The sequence below is a fragment of the Epinephelus moara genome, chromosome 2 (assembly GCF_006386435.1).
Source record: "Epinephelus moara isolate mb chromosome 2, YSFRI_EMoa_1.0, whole genome shotgun sequence".
Classification (NCBI taxonomy): domain Eukaryota; kingdom Metazoa; phylum Chordata; class Actinopteri; order Perciformes; family Serranidae; genus Epinephelus; species Epinephelus moara.
The window spans coordinates 26,692,070-26,706,871 of NC_065507.1; the positions used below are offsets into that span (position 1 = coordinate 26,692,070).

Consider the following 14,802-nt stretch of genomic DNA (forward strand, 5'->3'; position numbering starts at 1 on the left):
AGCCAGCCTTAGATGTTACTTAAAAGAGTGTTGCGAGTCGAGCATCAAACCTCATCTCTCTAACCAAGAGCTGTCTCGAGCGGCGGAAACCAATGCCAGTGTTTACTCCTGTTTTGCTCCTTTTTGTATTACGTCTTTTTTCTTTGCCGCAGATTGTTGTGTTTACTGTGCCCCTAACAAGGGGCTCAGACTACACTTCTTTGTCCTCTCATGTTGGACTGGGTAGAGTGGATGCTACAGTGAGTGTGTTTACATGGACGTGAATAACCTGTTTATGATTGGGTTTTTGGAGTATCCAATTTACGAGTTTTTTGTTTTTTGTTTTTTTGTTTTTTTTTCCAGAAACCGTTATAAGACCTTATCCCTTTTATGAGAAACCCAAATATGCTACCTGGAGTGCTCCAAAAGAAACTGGGATACTGCTGCATGTATATACCTTAGCCTGGTTATTGAGCACCATCAATTACCCGAGCAGGTGCCGCTTCAGCCAAGTGATGTAAAGAGAAATACAAAAAATGGTGGCTGCATCTGTGAGAAAGAATTTTGTCTGTCTGTAATCAAAGAGGCATCGTATCTTCATCCATTGCTCCCCATGTTCTACACTGTTACAGTGACTGGCTGATGCCGGTCAAAGAGACAACGGTGCTTTCAGAGACAAAGAGAAAGATGCAGATGCAGTCAGAGCAGACAGCTGCTGGTGATCGGAGTAGAAAAGAATCTAGCAGCTAAGTTTTCAATTGATAAATATACAATGCAGTGTTTAATATTTCCTGTCACTGTCATTTCCCATGCGTACACAGGGAAAACAAACAACCTCTGTGCTCATGTAAATATCATATCCTGAATATGATAACTGGGATAAGCCTCATAAACAAGTTATCAATGTCCATGTAAACACACTCAGTGACTTACTATCGCCTCTAGAGGTAAAAGTGGTATTGCAAGTTCCTTCGTATCGCAGCTATGCCTGGATCGTGTGTCGCGGTTACGCTGCTGCCGTGGTCCCGCCTGATGTCCCCTACTACTGCTGTTATTAGTCATACTTCTGTTATTATACACATGTGATTATTATTTTCACATACACATACTATCATATATTAATATATACTTACAACATATGCTACCACAATTACCAGTATTATTAAATGAATGTTATTGTCGCTATTATCATTACTGTCTGCCCTGCTTCTCTCTCTGTCTCTGTCTCTCTTTATGCATCATTTTGTCATATGGATTACTACAAATTCATTATGTTGATCTGTTATGTACGACATCTATTGCACGTCTGTCCGTCCTGGAAGAGGAATCCCTCCTCCTGAGGTTTTTTTGGGGGGAGTTTTTCCTTATCTGTGAGGGTCCAAAGGTCAGAGGAATGTCGTATGCTGTAAAGCCCTCTGAGGCAAATTGTGTTCGTGATATTGGGCTTTATAAGTAAAACTGAAAAAAAAATTGAATTGAAATTACAAGACAGGATGTGTCAGAGCTCGCCCGTTAGCGTGCTCACTTCAGTAGATACCTCTACAAGACAACACATAGATGTCTTTGACACGTCAAAACTGTTACTTCTTTACATTCTGTTTATGTTTGTTCCTTTTTTGAATGTGTTCAACTCAAATCTGGCCATATCTTACACATTGTAGCTCTATGTTTTAAAGTAGTAGGACTTTGTGGAAATACTAAAGCACAGGCAGAAACTGCTCTAACAATATTCTCTGATTTATCTTCCCTATATGTAAAAAATAAATAAATAAATAAATACCATGCTGTGGTTGCAAAACATCAAAAAGCACAAACTGAAACATATCTGGCTCCCACAACTTCGCTGTAATACCCCGCGCAGACACTTTGAAACGACAACCAGATAGAAATATGGTCAGCTATTATTCACATTTATTATTATTCACAGACTTTTTGTTTTTGCACTGGGATGCTTGATTATGCATGTGTCTCTCTATTAAAGCCAGACATTCAACCAAACAGAGAAAACAGAACGTGAAGGTTGAGGCTCTTAACCGTTCACTTCACTGGAATAGTAAATGCTTCTGCGGTCTTCCAGCCTTTAATAGGCAGCAGACTTAGACATCTCCAATGAGGCTGCTGCAGTCTGATGAAGAGCACGCTGCACGACTTTCTGACAAACAAATCAATATGTAAGGACAGAATGATCTCTCATCACAGTGGCATATTCAGTAGGAGTAATTCATGGGGGCATTATCTTTTTCCTAATGTCTCCGTCAAGAATGAATAGTAGATTAAATGCACTGCATTTTGTCCAATGCTTCTTACTTCTCAAAAGAAAGTCCTAATAGGACTAGTAAGACCTGTGGTAATAAGCGCTGCACAATAATATATTGTTCTTATGCATTATTTAATGGGACTGTGGGGAAGATAGTGTTTGTGTGCATTTCAAATTCTGTATGAGAGCATGTAGCTCCCTTAATTGGCTTTCTCAAGAGAGCCAAAGGGAAATGCTGTTCTGGCAGTACATATTGATCAATATGACCAGATGCAGCTCCTGAAAGCACGATCTAAATCAGTGTCACCTTCAGGTAAACAGTTGAAGGCTACAAGCTCCAGTTAAGGGTATCACTAGGTGCTTGCTATGGTGCTGCACTCAGTCAGAGACCATTGATAAACCCAGACTGCTCACTTTAGAGTCACTTCCTGTAGCTGTGTCACGTGGGTTACTGCCACGTGGGTTTGGGTCACGTGGGTTACTCCCCAGCTCCTTTAGGAAACTAGCGGCCATCCTGTGTCTATTCATTCCGATAGGAGAAGTACATGAGCAAAGATTTTGACTGATTCTTTCGATGCTTTACAAACCCTAACCCTTGTAAACATCCATCCATCCATTTTCGTAACCACTTATCCTCTTGGGGGTCGTGGGGGGGCTGCAGCCTATCCCCGATGACATTGGGCGAGAGGCAGGGTACACCCAGGACAGGTTGCCAGACTATCACAGAGCAGACACATAGAGACAGACAACCATTCACGCTCATATTCACACCTACGGACAATTTAGAGTCACCAATTAACCTATCCCCAACCTGCATGTCTTTGGATTGTGGGAGGAAGCTGGAGTACCTGGAGAAAACCCACGCTGATATGGGGAGAACATGCAAACTCTGCACAGAAGGGCTCCCTCCTGGGATCGAACCAGGAACCCTCTTGCTGTGAGGCTAGGGATGCACCGAATATTCGGTAACCGAATATATTCGGCCGAATATTGCAAAAAAACACACATTCGGTATTCGGTGGAATAAGTTAAAAGCAAGGCCGAATAATAGTGGCGCGGTTTTGATAACGCAATCAAACAGCGTGCCTTGACGCGCCGATTAAAATGTCGGCAGTGTGGCGATCCGCCCGTCACCGCACTCACATTTGCGACTAAAAATAGTTTTGAGCGAGCAAAATAGGCTTAAATCATTCAGCACGCTGTGCGAGCAGCCTACAGATTTCAACCAGCAGCAGAAACGAAAGGCGAATCCCACCGATTGTGGGTTGAACAGGGGTCACAGACACAGACAGTAATGTATTCCTGTCAAATACGGCGGCCATCGGCTTACCGGCGAGGATAAGTTCGGTTCCAATAATATCCTCTTCTTGGTGTCATGACTGCCCAGAAGTACCTGAACAGCCGAGCCAGCCGAACACAGGTATGTGACGTGTCAGAGGAGAAACGAGCCGTTAATGGTCCACAAACCTCACCACACTTTAGGGACTGTTCTTTACTTATGAAGGGGAGGAGGGTGGCTGGTTGATTCTTATTTTATTTATTTATTTTATTTCATCACTTATTGATGCTGTTTTTGAAGTATGAATAAGTCAATAAGTAATTTATTCCACTGAAATATCATTGATGTATTACAGAAAAGTGATTTATCTTTTTATAAATGACAAAAGGCACATCTGCCTCATTTTCGCTGTGGTATTGTGATACTACTCTGAACCATGATATTTTCATTGGTATCGTACAGTGGGATCCAATTTTGGTACCGTGACAACACTAATCTGGAGGGGGTTCATCTGCAAAAACTAATGAAAAACTAAACAACGATATTCGGTATTCGGTACATTTCGGTGCATCCCTATGTGAGGCAACAGTGCTAACCACCACACCACTGTGCCGGCCCCCTTGTAAAAATTGTGACACTTAAATGACATTTTTCAAACGGGCAAATCAGGAGAAAATTAACTTTGTTTGAGACCTGTCTCTGTTTTAGCGTCACTCTGTTGCAAGATCTAGCAACAACTGACATGACCTTGTACTGGGCTGATATAAGATATAAAGCTAGCAGATAAAACATGACATTTTCTTTTCTTTTTTAAGATTATTTTTTGGGGTTTTTTTGCCTTTAATGGACAGGACAGTGTGAATTAGGGAGAGAGAGAGAGTGGGGGGGACGACATGCAGCAAAGGGCCGCAAGCCAGAGTCGAACTCACGATCACTGCAGCGAGGCATCACCTCTATACATGGGATGTCGGCACTATCCACTACGCTACTGACGCCCCAACATTACATTTTCTGCATATGGTGTTGTATTGTTCTGAATCTGCTTTCATCCATCCAAATGATGGACACACGGGACATGTGGATAGAGAATTCTTTTCACTATGTCACTGATTGATTCCGTTCCACCATTTTTATGTCTTCATGTCTTTGTTGGCTCCTATGGTAGAATCTCGCTTGAACTACGCTACCCTCCGCCCACGATCTCCGGTGGTAGTACTCCGTTTCATCCATATCTGTAAACCTTCAGAAAATGTGCACAAATACAACAAAATTAACGCAGATTACATTTAAAATGCGCCATCTGTGTCGGTATACCGTATCTAACCTTGAGCATAAATGAGCCCTTAGGAGACTGGCAGCGTATACCATTTCATACCAGTGGCACAGCTTGTAATGCGTCATCTTCTGCTATAGAGTATCTTTGACTCAGCCATTGTTTCTTGTTTACATAACGATATCATATCACTTTATCTAAATGACCATATAAAGGCTCTGACACACAGTGTCAGGAGCAACAGTCAAAGGCTGCCACAGTGGCAGGATGATTGCACAACAGAGGTTCATGAGGGAGACAGATGCCACTAATAATTTTTTTTTATCCGAGGGCGACTGGCTGGTACCATGAGGCACATCTCACGGGCATAAAACGTGACGGCTCTCCTGCAATTTAAATGCCATATGCTATACAGCAGGTGACATGTTTTTCTCATTTAAATATTTGTGTCAGGATTCAAGCTGCTCGAGACAGGTTGATTACGGGATGTTTGGATTATGACGGTTGCTTACAACGAGTCTCAGTCAGGCGTTCAATATCATAACCACATCCTGCACAGCATTCCTGAAAGAATTAGTACTGTTACCTCCATATAGGTCTTTATGTGAGTCTGTATCCCTCACTTCACACAGCTAGTCTCTGAAAAAGACTCTCCACTGCTTCCTTCAATACCCCCTACAGCAAGCCCCCATTGTACATTCTGGTCACACGCTATTGCTCCATTTTACATGTGACACTCATCATGTGGCTCCGAGCAGGTCAGTCTTTAAGCACCAGTGCACCTTGTGCACACCTGTTTTATCAGTCATTGTCAGAAACAAACAGCAGCGACTTAGCCATGGTTAACAAGCATGCTTCATGCACACGTTCATGCTCTGTGACAACAAACAACACTTTACCTTATTCAGATGTACTGCTCAGATGTGAGAGGCTAAAAGCCTCCAAGATGAAAGGAGCCACGCAGCAGTCATTATTTCCAAAGGTTACCACGTCAGAATGCCAATGTTCTCAAGGCTTACAAAACCATGACCAAGAGCCAAAAATTATTAAGTCCATCTATTCTGGTTTATCCACTTTTCAGTGATATTTCTGGAAGGCGTTGGAGAGTTTTCTGCTGCTTTGCTTTTACTTCAGTTGAGGACATTTTGTTTCATCTCAATTTATTCACAGAACATTTGCAAACACGCTTTTGCCAGTATGTTTGATTGATTGCAATGTATTTGTAGTGAGTGTAGTTCCATTTTCCACACTGCTTGTCCAATGTTGAAAACGGATGTCGCAGGGGACGGCAGCCTATCCCAGCATGCAGTGGGCAAAACGCTGGTACACTCTCGATAGGTCACAAGTCTAACACAGGGCTAATAGAGTCACCTTTAAACTGGAAAAATAAAGTCTCCTATCCAACTGCATGCCTTTGGACTGTGCATTTTACTCTGGTTTTCTCTCACATGTGCACACAAACAATTAAAACTAATTACTGCATTGAGACCCAGGACCCTCTTACTGTGAGGCAGCATTATGCCGAACAAGTTGCAACAGAAATATGTTTTGTATCCTCAAACATTGTCAAATAATTCATTCTTTACTGACGAGTAGGAAGAAACAGTCAGGTGAGAGGGTTATCTGTAAATACTGTATCAAATGCATCACATAAGTGATCAATAGCTGTTTACGACTTGTAAAATATCCCTGCAGTAACCTCTCAGTGTAATATTTTAGTGCTCTTGCTGTTTGCCCTTATTTAAATTCCTGATGCAGCAAAGTTGAAAAGTGGAATGTGTTTTATGCCTCTTGAGGCCTGTATGTTATTTACCTACGTTTCCTCCAGTGTTGAGAGCTCAGAGTGCATCACAGCTTTTTCCTGTCACTTCGTTACTCACTAACCTTAAAAAAAGAAATTCCAAGGCTAGCTCTAGTTTAATTGCTTCAGTGCTTTGGTGGCTACTCCTTTGATCTTTTTGGCTAGTTGCAATTACGCCATCTCTTCAACTTTTTTTCATGCTTCTCGAGCACTAAATAACTTGACTTGCCTTGGGAGAAACGTCTATCTCATTCTGTCGACTGATAACAACTTAATTGGTACTTATTTTCCTCCTTTCTTCACTGGGTCTCTTCTGCATGCAGAGTCCAGAATTCAAAACATTAACGAGAGAATACAGTTTTTTTTTAATTCACTAACATCACTTCTTTTAAGTCTCACAGTTTGCATCATGGCATCCTTTGATCCTTTGTTGTTTATTTCCAGACAATGCATGAATGCAAAGGCAGCCTGGATTTAAAAGTGGAAATTAAAATTCCTTCACATAAGAAGAACACTGACCCCTCTCAGTTTCAGCAAACTACTTATACTTAACGCTGGGATCAGACTCTTATCTCTGCACCTCCAAACCAACACACATTACCGTGTGGTGCTGTGATACTGTACATAATTGTGTACAGGGTTGAATGCCTGCTAAAAGTCACTGACTGTATGCCGTTTTGAGTTTCAGAATTATAGCTCTGATTAGCTTCAAAAGTCATCTTTGGAGTAAATGTCTGTATTTTGCAATTCTCAGTCTGCAACCATGACTCACAGTAAATGGCTATTTTAATATGCCTTATACAGAGAACAAAAACAGGTTTATACAATCTGTTATGAAGTCCTTTATACTCCGGAATACAGATCAATAGCTTGTGCTTGCTGTTATTCTCTCATTCCTGCAGTGGCTGATAACCCTGTGCTACTCCCGATTTCATAATGCTAACACATGACACCGGCACCATGAGCAGCTGCTGTAACACAATGCAACAGAATGGCAAGGCAAACAGACCCCATTAATCTCACCCCATGGTCCGTATACAGCAACCTAGAAAGCAGAAACCCTTGCACACATGGCATTGTCACTTTCTTTTTATGCATTACCTGCTGAGATATGAATTTGTTCGGCAGTCGGTTTCCTGCCTGCACCGGCGGTGCTAAACATGGAAGTGTTGGCAATAATGCATGATGTTGATAATGACCACCCTGCCTGATTTCATTAGGCGAACGCATGACAGCAAGTGCTCTGAGCTTCTGCTGTAACATCCCGCAACACATTGACAAGCCAGAGACATGATCATCACCACTCACTCGCAACACACAGCTAGTCAAAATGACATCTAAATACATAAGAGCCCTGCTGCATGCGCTGCTAATTCAAATTACAAATCCAATAAAGGCTCAAGGGTATCAACCCTCCTAAGAAGAAACCTCATTAACCTCTGTTTTTAGGATTCTTTTCAAGTCCCTTATGTTAAAACCTGTATGCTGCACAGCTTTAACAAAACATTATTTCAATTTTCTCTGTTCACTCAGTCCAAAACAGGGTTCAGCCTTTACTGAAGCACTTCACAATAACAATGAGCCGAACCCCTGAGCTGCTGCTTGTGCTTTTTACCCTAAAAGCCTTATATGATGTGTACAGTATGATCTTTTATTGCTCTTAGACATAAAAGGCATCTGTCAGACTATGGAACAATGCCAAGACCATGTGACAACTTTCATTTTTCATCTTACTGTGTGATTTCAGTCGACAGCTGTGAAGAGGTGGTAGTCTGCCATGTAGGAACATATATACAGTGTTGAGGCTCGCTAAGGGTAAAGGAGGGTGTATACCGTACAGTAGATGCAGCTGGTAGTCACTGTTTTCCAATAGCACTGCAAGCTGCAGCAACACTCACTGCACGCCCTGATGTAGCAACACGGCTGGCCAATGCCTACATCTTCCCCAGGGGATGTCTTGGGAGGTATTATGCGGATAAAGCAGAGCTATATGAGCGATGTTCACTCGACTTTAGTGTAAGCATATTGACATCTAACCCCTCCTCAATCTAACGGATTTACAACCTCGCTACCTCCACGCAGGCATCCTGGACCCTCACTTCTCCCATCTGTTGTTGCCAGTGTCCTCTGAGTGATAAACAGATATTTCACTGACCTCACCGGCCCTGCATGCCAAAATTAGAATAGTGCCAGAGTGTAACAAACTTGGTACAAATGCTGAGTTGAATCTAAGGAGGCCAAGCTTATTGGGTGACTGGAAAAAAAAATGATGAGAAGGGCTAAAAATTCCAACTACTGTACAAACGTAATTGCCAGCATTCACTCACAGCGCCCATGAGATTATTATCATGCTGCATCAGTGCTTCTGTAACTCTTTATCATCTCTAAACCTGCTTAGCTGATAGTCAAAAACAAAGGCGATGTGCAGCCCTCTAAGTCACACACACACATACACACACACAGTGCACACATCTTGACGAGGCCTCCACTCTCCATGAAATAAAAGAATAATCTATATTTAAACTCAACTCAAAGGGGGACATTAGCAAGTTTTCCAAATCATTCAAGCTCCGTGGCAACACAGTCAAAGTGTCCCACTCTCTCAGCAATCAGAGCCCTGATGGGGAGGATTTCAGTGCTGCTGCTAATTTATGAAAAGTCTTCGTCTCTGCGTCGTGCTGATGCAGACACGCCCGGGCCATTTCCACAGGCACTCCAGTCTCTGGGAATTCAACTCATGTGTCACTGTTTAACCATCTTCTGCTGCACAGTTTGGAGCCACAGCACAGCGTCCAGTATGACGGGGCTGTTTTTTTTGGGGGGGGGGGGGGCCCATCTCACAGACTGTATAAGAGCACTAATACTATCAGTAACTGCTCCACCACGTGAGGACTGACTATCTCAAGTAGCCTGAGCACATCTCAGCAAGACAGACATCATATTATCCAGCTAGACTCCTGTGAATGGCTGCCTTTAAAGTGGAGCAAAGATTTGCACATTATGCAAGACAGAGAAATAGAATAGATGATGCTTAGATAGATAGCTAGATAGATAGCTAGATAGATAGATAGATAGATAGATAGATAGATAGAGATCAAATTGCAGGCCTATTATTCTACATTTAGTTGTTTGCACAATCAATGCGGCACACCACAGATTTGGAGACTGCTCAGCTCGTCAGAGAGGCAGAAATCCATCCACACATGCATCCCGAGTGCCAAGAGTCCATCGCACATTTCTCACCAAGTCTACTAAGTGACTTACCAAAAGTGGCACTAATAAAGCAGATGCCGAAGGGTTGATCCTATTGCACATGATTTCCGCCGTCCACACACTTGTCTCGCTGGATAAATTCACAGCGACTCTCGGATGGCAACGGGAGTTCATTTATTCCAAATTCACGCGTAAAAACCTTCTCATTAGGATCTGGCAAAGGGGGGCTTGCGCTGAAAAGAATCCAACGAACGTGATGAGCGACAATGTGCCGCTGGAGTGTCATCAACAAGAGACAGTGGGATATCTTCCAGTTACCTGCGTCGCGATAAAACCCCACCTTAAATCCCAGTACGATCCGATTGAGGCTTAAAGGCAGAAAATGAAAAGTCGAAATCCTCCCCCCCCCCCTAAAAAAAATCCAAAAGCTCAGGAGAGTCCGAGGCTTGCGTCCGAGCCCTGTTCAAAAGGGGTTAAAGCGTCAGTACGTGGTTGTCTCAAGTCCCCCGCGTAACGGGTTTGTAACGCAGGGATACGGTGGATTAAATTCCCAATAAATCTCACGCTTGTTATGAATTGCAGCACGGATGGAGTCAGGACAGAAAACTGCAGTCCGGGGCTCTTTTGGATTGCGCTCTTGAAAAAAAGAAAGCCTCTGACATTTGAAGGTTGGCGTCAAATTCAGGCTCCAAAAATATCTGGAAGGTCGAAAACTCTCCGTTAACACCGGTTTTCTGGTAATTACAGCACTACAAGCGCAGTTATCACGCCTGCTTTACTGGCAGCTGTTTGCCATTACTGTAGCCATTTGTTGTCATAACTTCCTCCATCTGAAGCGCAATGAAGGAATCCCACCCCTGCACTGATACCCTGCTTTTCCTCCTCTTTCTTCTCTATACTATGCGTACCCATGCGAGCAATTAGTTTTCATACATGACTTGGTCTGTCCGCTCCTTCAACAAAGCGATGCGGTCGATTTCTCCGGGCGGGATGTGGCAGGAAATCTTGCTGCGTCCTAGAGAACAGGCAGCCTTTGAAAATGCGCCTCTGCTCCTCATGCAGGCGTCCACCTGCGTAATAAGAGCCCCGATATAAATGAATACACGTTGTCACGCCATGATGTCTGGAGCAGAGCAGAGCCAAGTGGCCAGTGGACAAATTTTCTTGGTATCAGAGGAAACGACTGACACCCTTCATGGACAGTGCAGCACTGCAGCAATGTGATGTCATTTGGGCTGCGTTTAAAGCATACATACACGAGAAACTGAGGGGTTTGTGTTCCCTGTGGTGAGAATGAGGAGGAAATGTTTTCACATGACGGCGTGTTCGTATTTAGAGGAGGCGCTATGAGGTGTTTGCGATACTCCGGGCTGGGCTGGTAGCTCATGGTCCAGCACAACAAGATACTGCAACGGTGGAGGGAGGAGGAGGAGGGGGAGGGGGAAGAGGAGGGGGTGGATGGAGGGGAGGTGTTGGGTCATTGCTGCACTTAAAAAAAACACATTCACCCCCCTATAGGCGGGTTTACTACTTTGTATTCAGGCTGTAATGAATGCCCTTTTATCTTCTTATCCTTCTCAATCTTGGATGCCCATCTTTGTGAGCATAGGCACAAATAACTTGACCACCCACACATCTTATTCAGACAGGCAGCACCTCGTGCTTTACTTTGCTTTGGGACATGGACTCCTCTTGGCCCAGATCAATGGAAATGGGATATCCAGCATGTAGACAAATAAGCTAAACATGAATATCCTCCCACCATAAAAAAAGAGGGGGTAATCCTCTCACAGTTGCAGAAGAAAGCCAGAGACAGCCCATCCTTCATTATAATGTGCACATCCACAACATGCCTCTAAGAAGAGGATAACGTTTTTTTGTTGTGCATATTCATCCCCAAATGTATTGTCTGGCTGCACGGAGGCCACAGGACATGTGACGAGACTTGACAAATCCGACTGATTTGATTCCAGGAGCATCACACCTAATGCACACACTTGCATTGAACATGAATGGGAAATGGCAGGTATTAAAGCTCTGCAGAGGCAGGAGAGTAAAGTTTGACTTCACCTTTAAAGAACTGTTGATTTAAAGGCAATATGCCCTGCTGTGAGCCGACTTCGTTTGGCATAAAAAGTGCCATATCATACACGGAAATTTAGGATGCAATAAAAATATCACCCGTAACAAGACCCGAATGTAAGACTATAATAATGTTGGAATGTTAAGTGATAAAAGTACCATAAATAACAAGGTTACTGCTCATTACCACAGGCACACTGTATGTCTTTAAAGGAAAAGTGTATGAATAGTGCATCTTAATGTGAATTTTTATTTTTATTTGGCATTGTTTTACAATAGATACATCCTTCTACCATGGGCGGATTATGAGACAATGGGGCCCTGGGCACAGATATGCAAAAGTGGTAGTTTTGTGTCTCTTTGTGGTTGTTTTGCCTGTTTTTGTAGTTATTTTGTGTCTCTGCAGTCCCTTTGCTTCTCTTTGTGGTCATTTTGAGTCTCTTCCTGGTGGTAATTTGAGAGGCATTTCGCAAATGAAAGCCAGGGGAGGGGGCCGGACACTTTCAGCCCCTGGGACTGTGCCTCCTACTAATGTAGCTGTAAGTTCACATCATCTTTGTTTCTCTGCTGCAACATGACAGGTGTCACAATTATCTGAGGTGCAACTCTTAGTACAAGAGCAGCGGCCTGTTGTAATTAAAGGGCAGTTCATAATGGGTGGGGCACCTCCAGGGCATTTAAAATGAATCCGTGAGATGTGACACAAACTCATTTTGCATTTGCAGAGCACGTTTCCTTGCTAAACCTGCATACTTAGCAGCAAGTCAACAAATATTCACCACATGGTTGTCTTTAAAAGGGGTGAAACCGGACCAATTTAGATTCACACGCAAACTCAGTCCCTTTTGAACAGATGCCAATCCCACAAAATTTCATTGTGCCGCAGAACATGCTGAAGAGTTTGTTTCATTATGAGACTGCTCTGAGGCCGATCTGAATGAGCATGTGTGTTCATGAGGTGGGCGAGTGCATAGGACGCATGCAGAGAATACTGATGGAAATTGAGAAAGAGCCATGAAGGAAGCCAATCTGCTATTTATATCAGGCAGCACTCCATGGGGCGAAGCTCCCTCTCACAGTAATGCACTGTAAAAGTGATTGATTAGTGTGATATTGAGAAATTGTCCGTCTTAACTGTCTTCACTCGCCAAAGTGATGAAATTACCACACACTAGTCTTTGAAAGCATAATAGCAGATTAGGTCAGTGTGATCTATCCTCTCTAATAAGGAAACTTGCCATTCCCCAAAGTGCAAAACATAAGAGGGGCGTCTGCACTCAGATCCAGTACACACACCAGCCAGCCACTAATACCCTCAGATGCTGTGCTTAATGACCTGGAACCTATTACATACTGAGGTTGCTCAATTTAGGTTCAGGTATGCGTAGCCTTTGTATGTGTCCACCTCAAAATGTCATTTTTGACACAACACAGTTGCCCCCGTCGCTGTTTTAACAAATTGCTCAGATCAATTTCCATTACCACCGGTGAAATTTCCAGTTTCTTCTCCCTGGCTGAGCCCAAAGCACCCATAATGTGATGCTCCATCAGTTCGACGTGTCAGTGAAAGGTCTCACTTGTGTGCATGTGTACTTTAGATTGGGATTAGTATTAGTGAAGTGACTGAGACAATAAAAACGCTGTCTTCAGGAACGGCAACATCATTACAGTGTATACAGCGCGCTATAGTGGATTACAGCAGTCTTGTTTATACAGTTGAATCACCCTGTGCATTAGCGCTCTCTCTCCCTCTCAGTGCAAAAGTTCCTCTTAATGTGCTTTAAACTCGCCAGCTTACCATCAAATGCGGAAGCAGCAGAGATGTGATTTCCACTGTAGGGTCTCTAATTGGCTTATCAACAGTGCTTTTTAACATGGGAAAATAACAGGCACATGTGGGGAGCCACCCCAGGTCAGCCTGAATGGGGTGCATACAGTATGTATGTGCAGCTCTCAGTCTGTATTCAAGCAGGTTTTTACTCTGTTCTCTGTAGAATCAAAAGAAAATGGTGTGAAACTAAGAAAAGAGCGTTCCTCCAGTGGGCTAATAGAGTAAAAGCGGCAAACCATAGCAGTCTCCGGCAATTGCTGTTGGCTTAACGTGAGTGATTGGGTCATTTTCGCAGTACCTTTTGTCACACACATGTTATGCATTATTTTACTCACAGTGGGCACCATCATGCTTTTATGTTTCATATGTACTGTATCTCAGCGTTGGCCTGTTATACACTCAATAAAACAAGTGCTGCTTAGCTTTAAGGGCTCCTCAATGTGTCTTTGTCTGATAAATCTTAAAGATAGACAGGGGCCATCTGGGGAAGTGTGAGGTGCAGCTCACTTGCAAGTGATCCTCTGAGTTTGCCTTCATGCCTGAAGTTATTAAAAGGATCCTGCTGCTCTTGAAGAACAAAAGACAAAGAGTGAAGACCAGTATGTTTCAGCTGCAAAAGCTTTCATCATCGGCTACATTTACATGCACACTAATATTCCACTATTATTCAGAATATGACGATATAGCATATTCCATTTAGATATTCCGAGTTAGGCCTTTTCCTGAATGCAGCACTTTCCAAGTAAGACATGGGGCATGCTGGTATTACTGAAGTTTTATGAGCATTCTTTCAACATGGGCAGTTTTTGGATATGGGCAAATATCGCAACCACAACCTTTTCAAGATAATAATTGAAGGAATGAAAGAGGGAGGCTGTGTTTGCAAGGTCGAATAGTCCACCACTGGTGGAAAACTCCTATCATATCATATTTTGATACAAAGAAGCAAAATGGCACACAGCTCCAGGCGTTCCACTTTTCTATAGTTTGACGTGATAAACGACATGTTTGGGCACGTTAACCAGAGAATGCACCACTACATGTAAACAGGAATATTAGTGGAATATTCATCTTCATTAGCCAGGTA

General features: G+C 43.0%; 1 protein-coding gene across 4 annotated transcripts in view; it reads right to left on the minus strand.

Moving 5' to 3' along the window:
- The window catches only part of lrfn1 (leucine rich repeat and fibronectin type III domain containing 1), a 149,982-nt gene extending 138,902 nt beyond the window's left edge, over positions 1–11,080 (minus strand). For all 4 annotated transcript variants that reach the window (XM_050063779.1, XM_050063762.1, XM_050063798.1 and 1 more), the window contains exon 1: positions 9,854–11,080. The gene's annotated coding sequence lies outside the window, so the exon portion shown is untranslated. The remainder of the gene's footprint in view (positions 1–9,853) is intronic.
- Between the last annotated feature and the right edge of the window lie 3,722 nt (positions 11,081–14,802).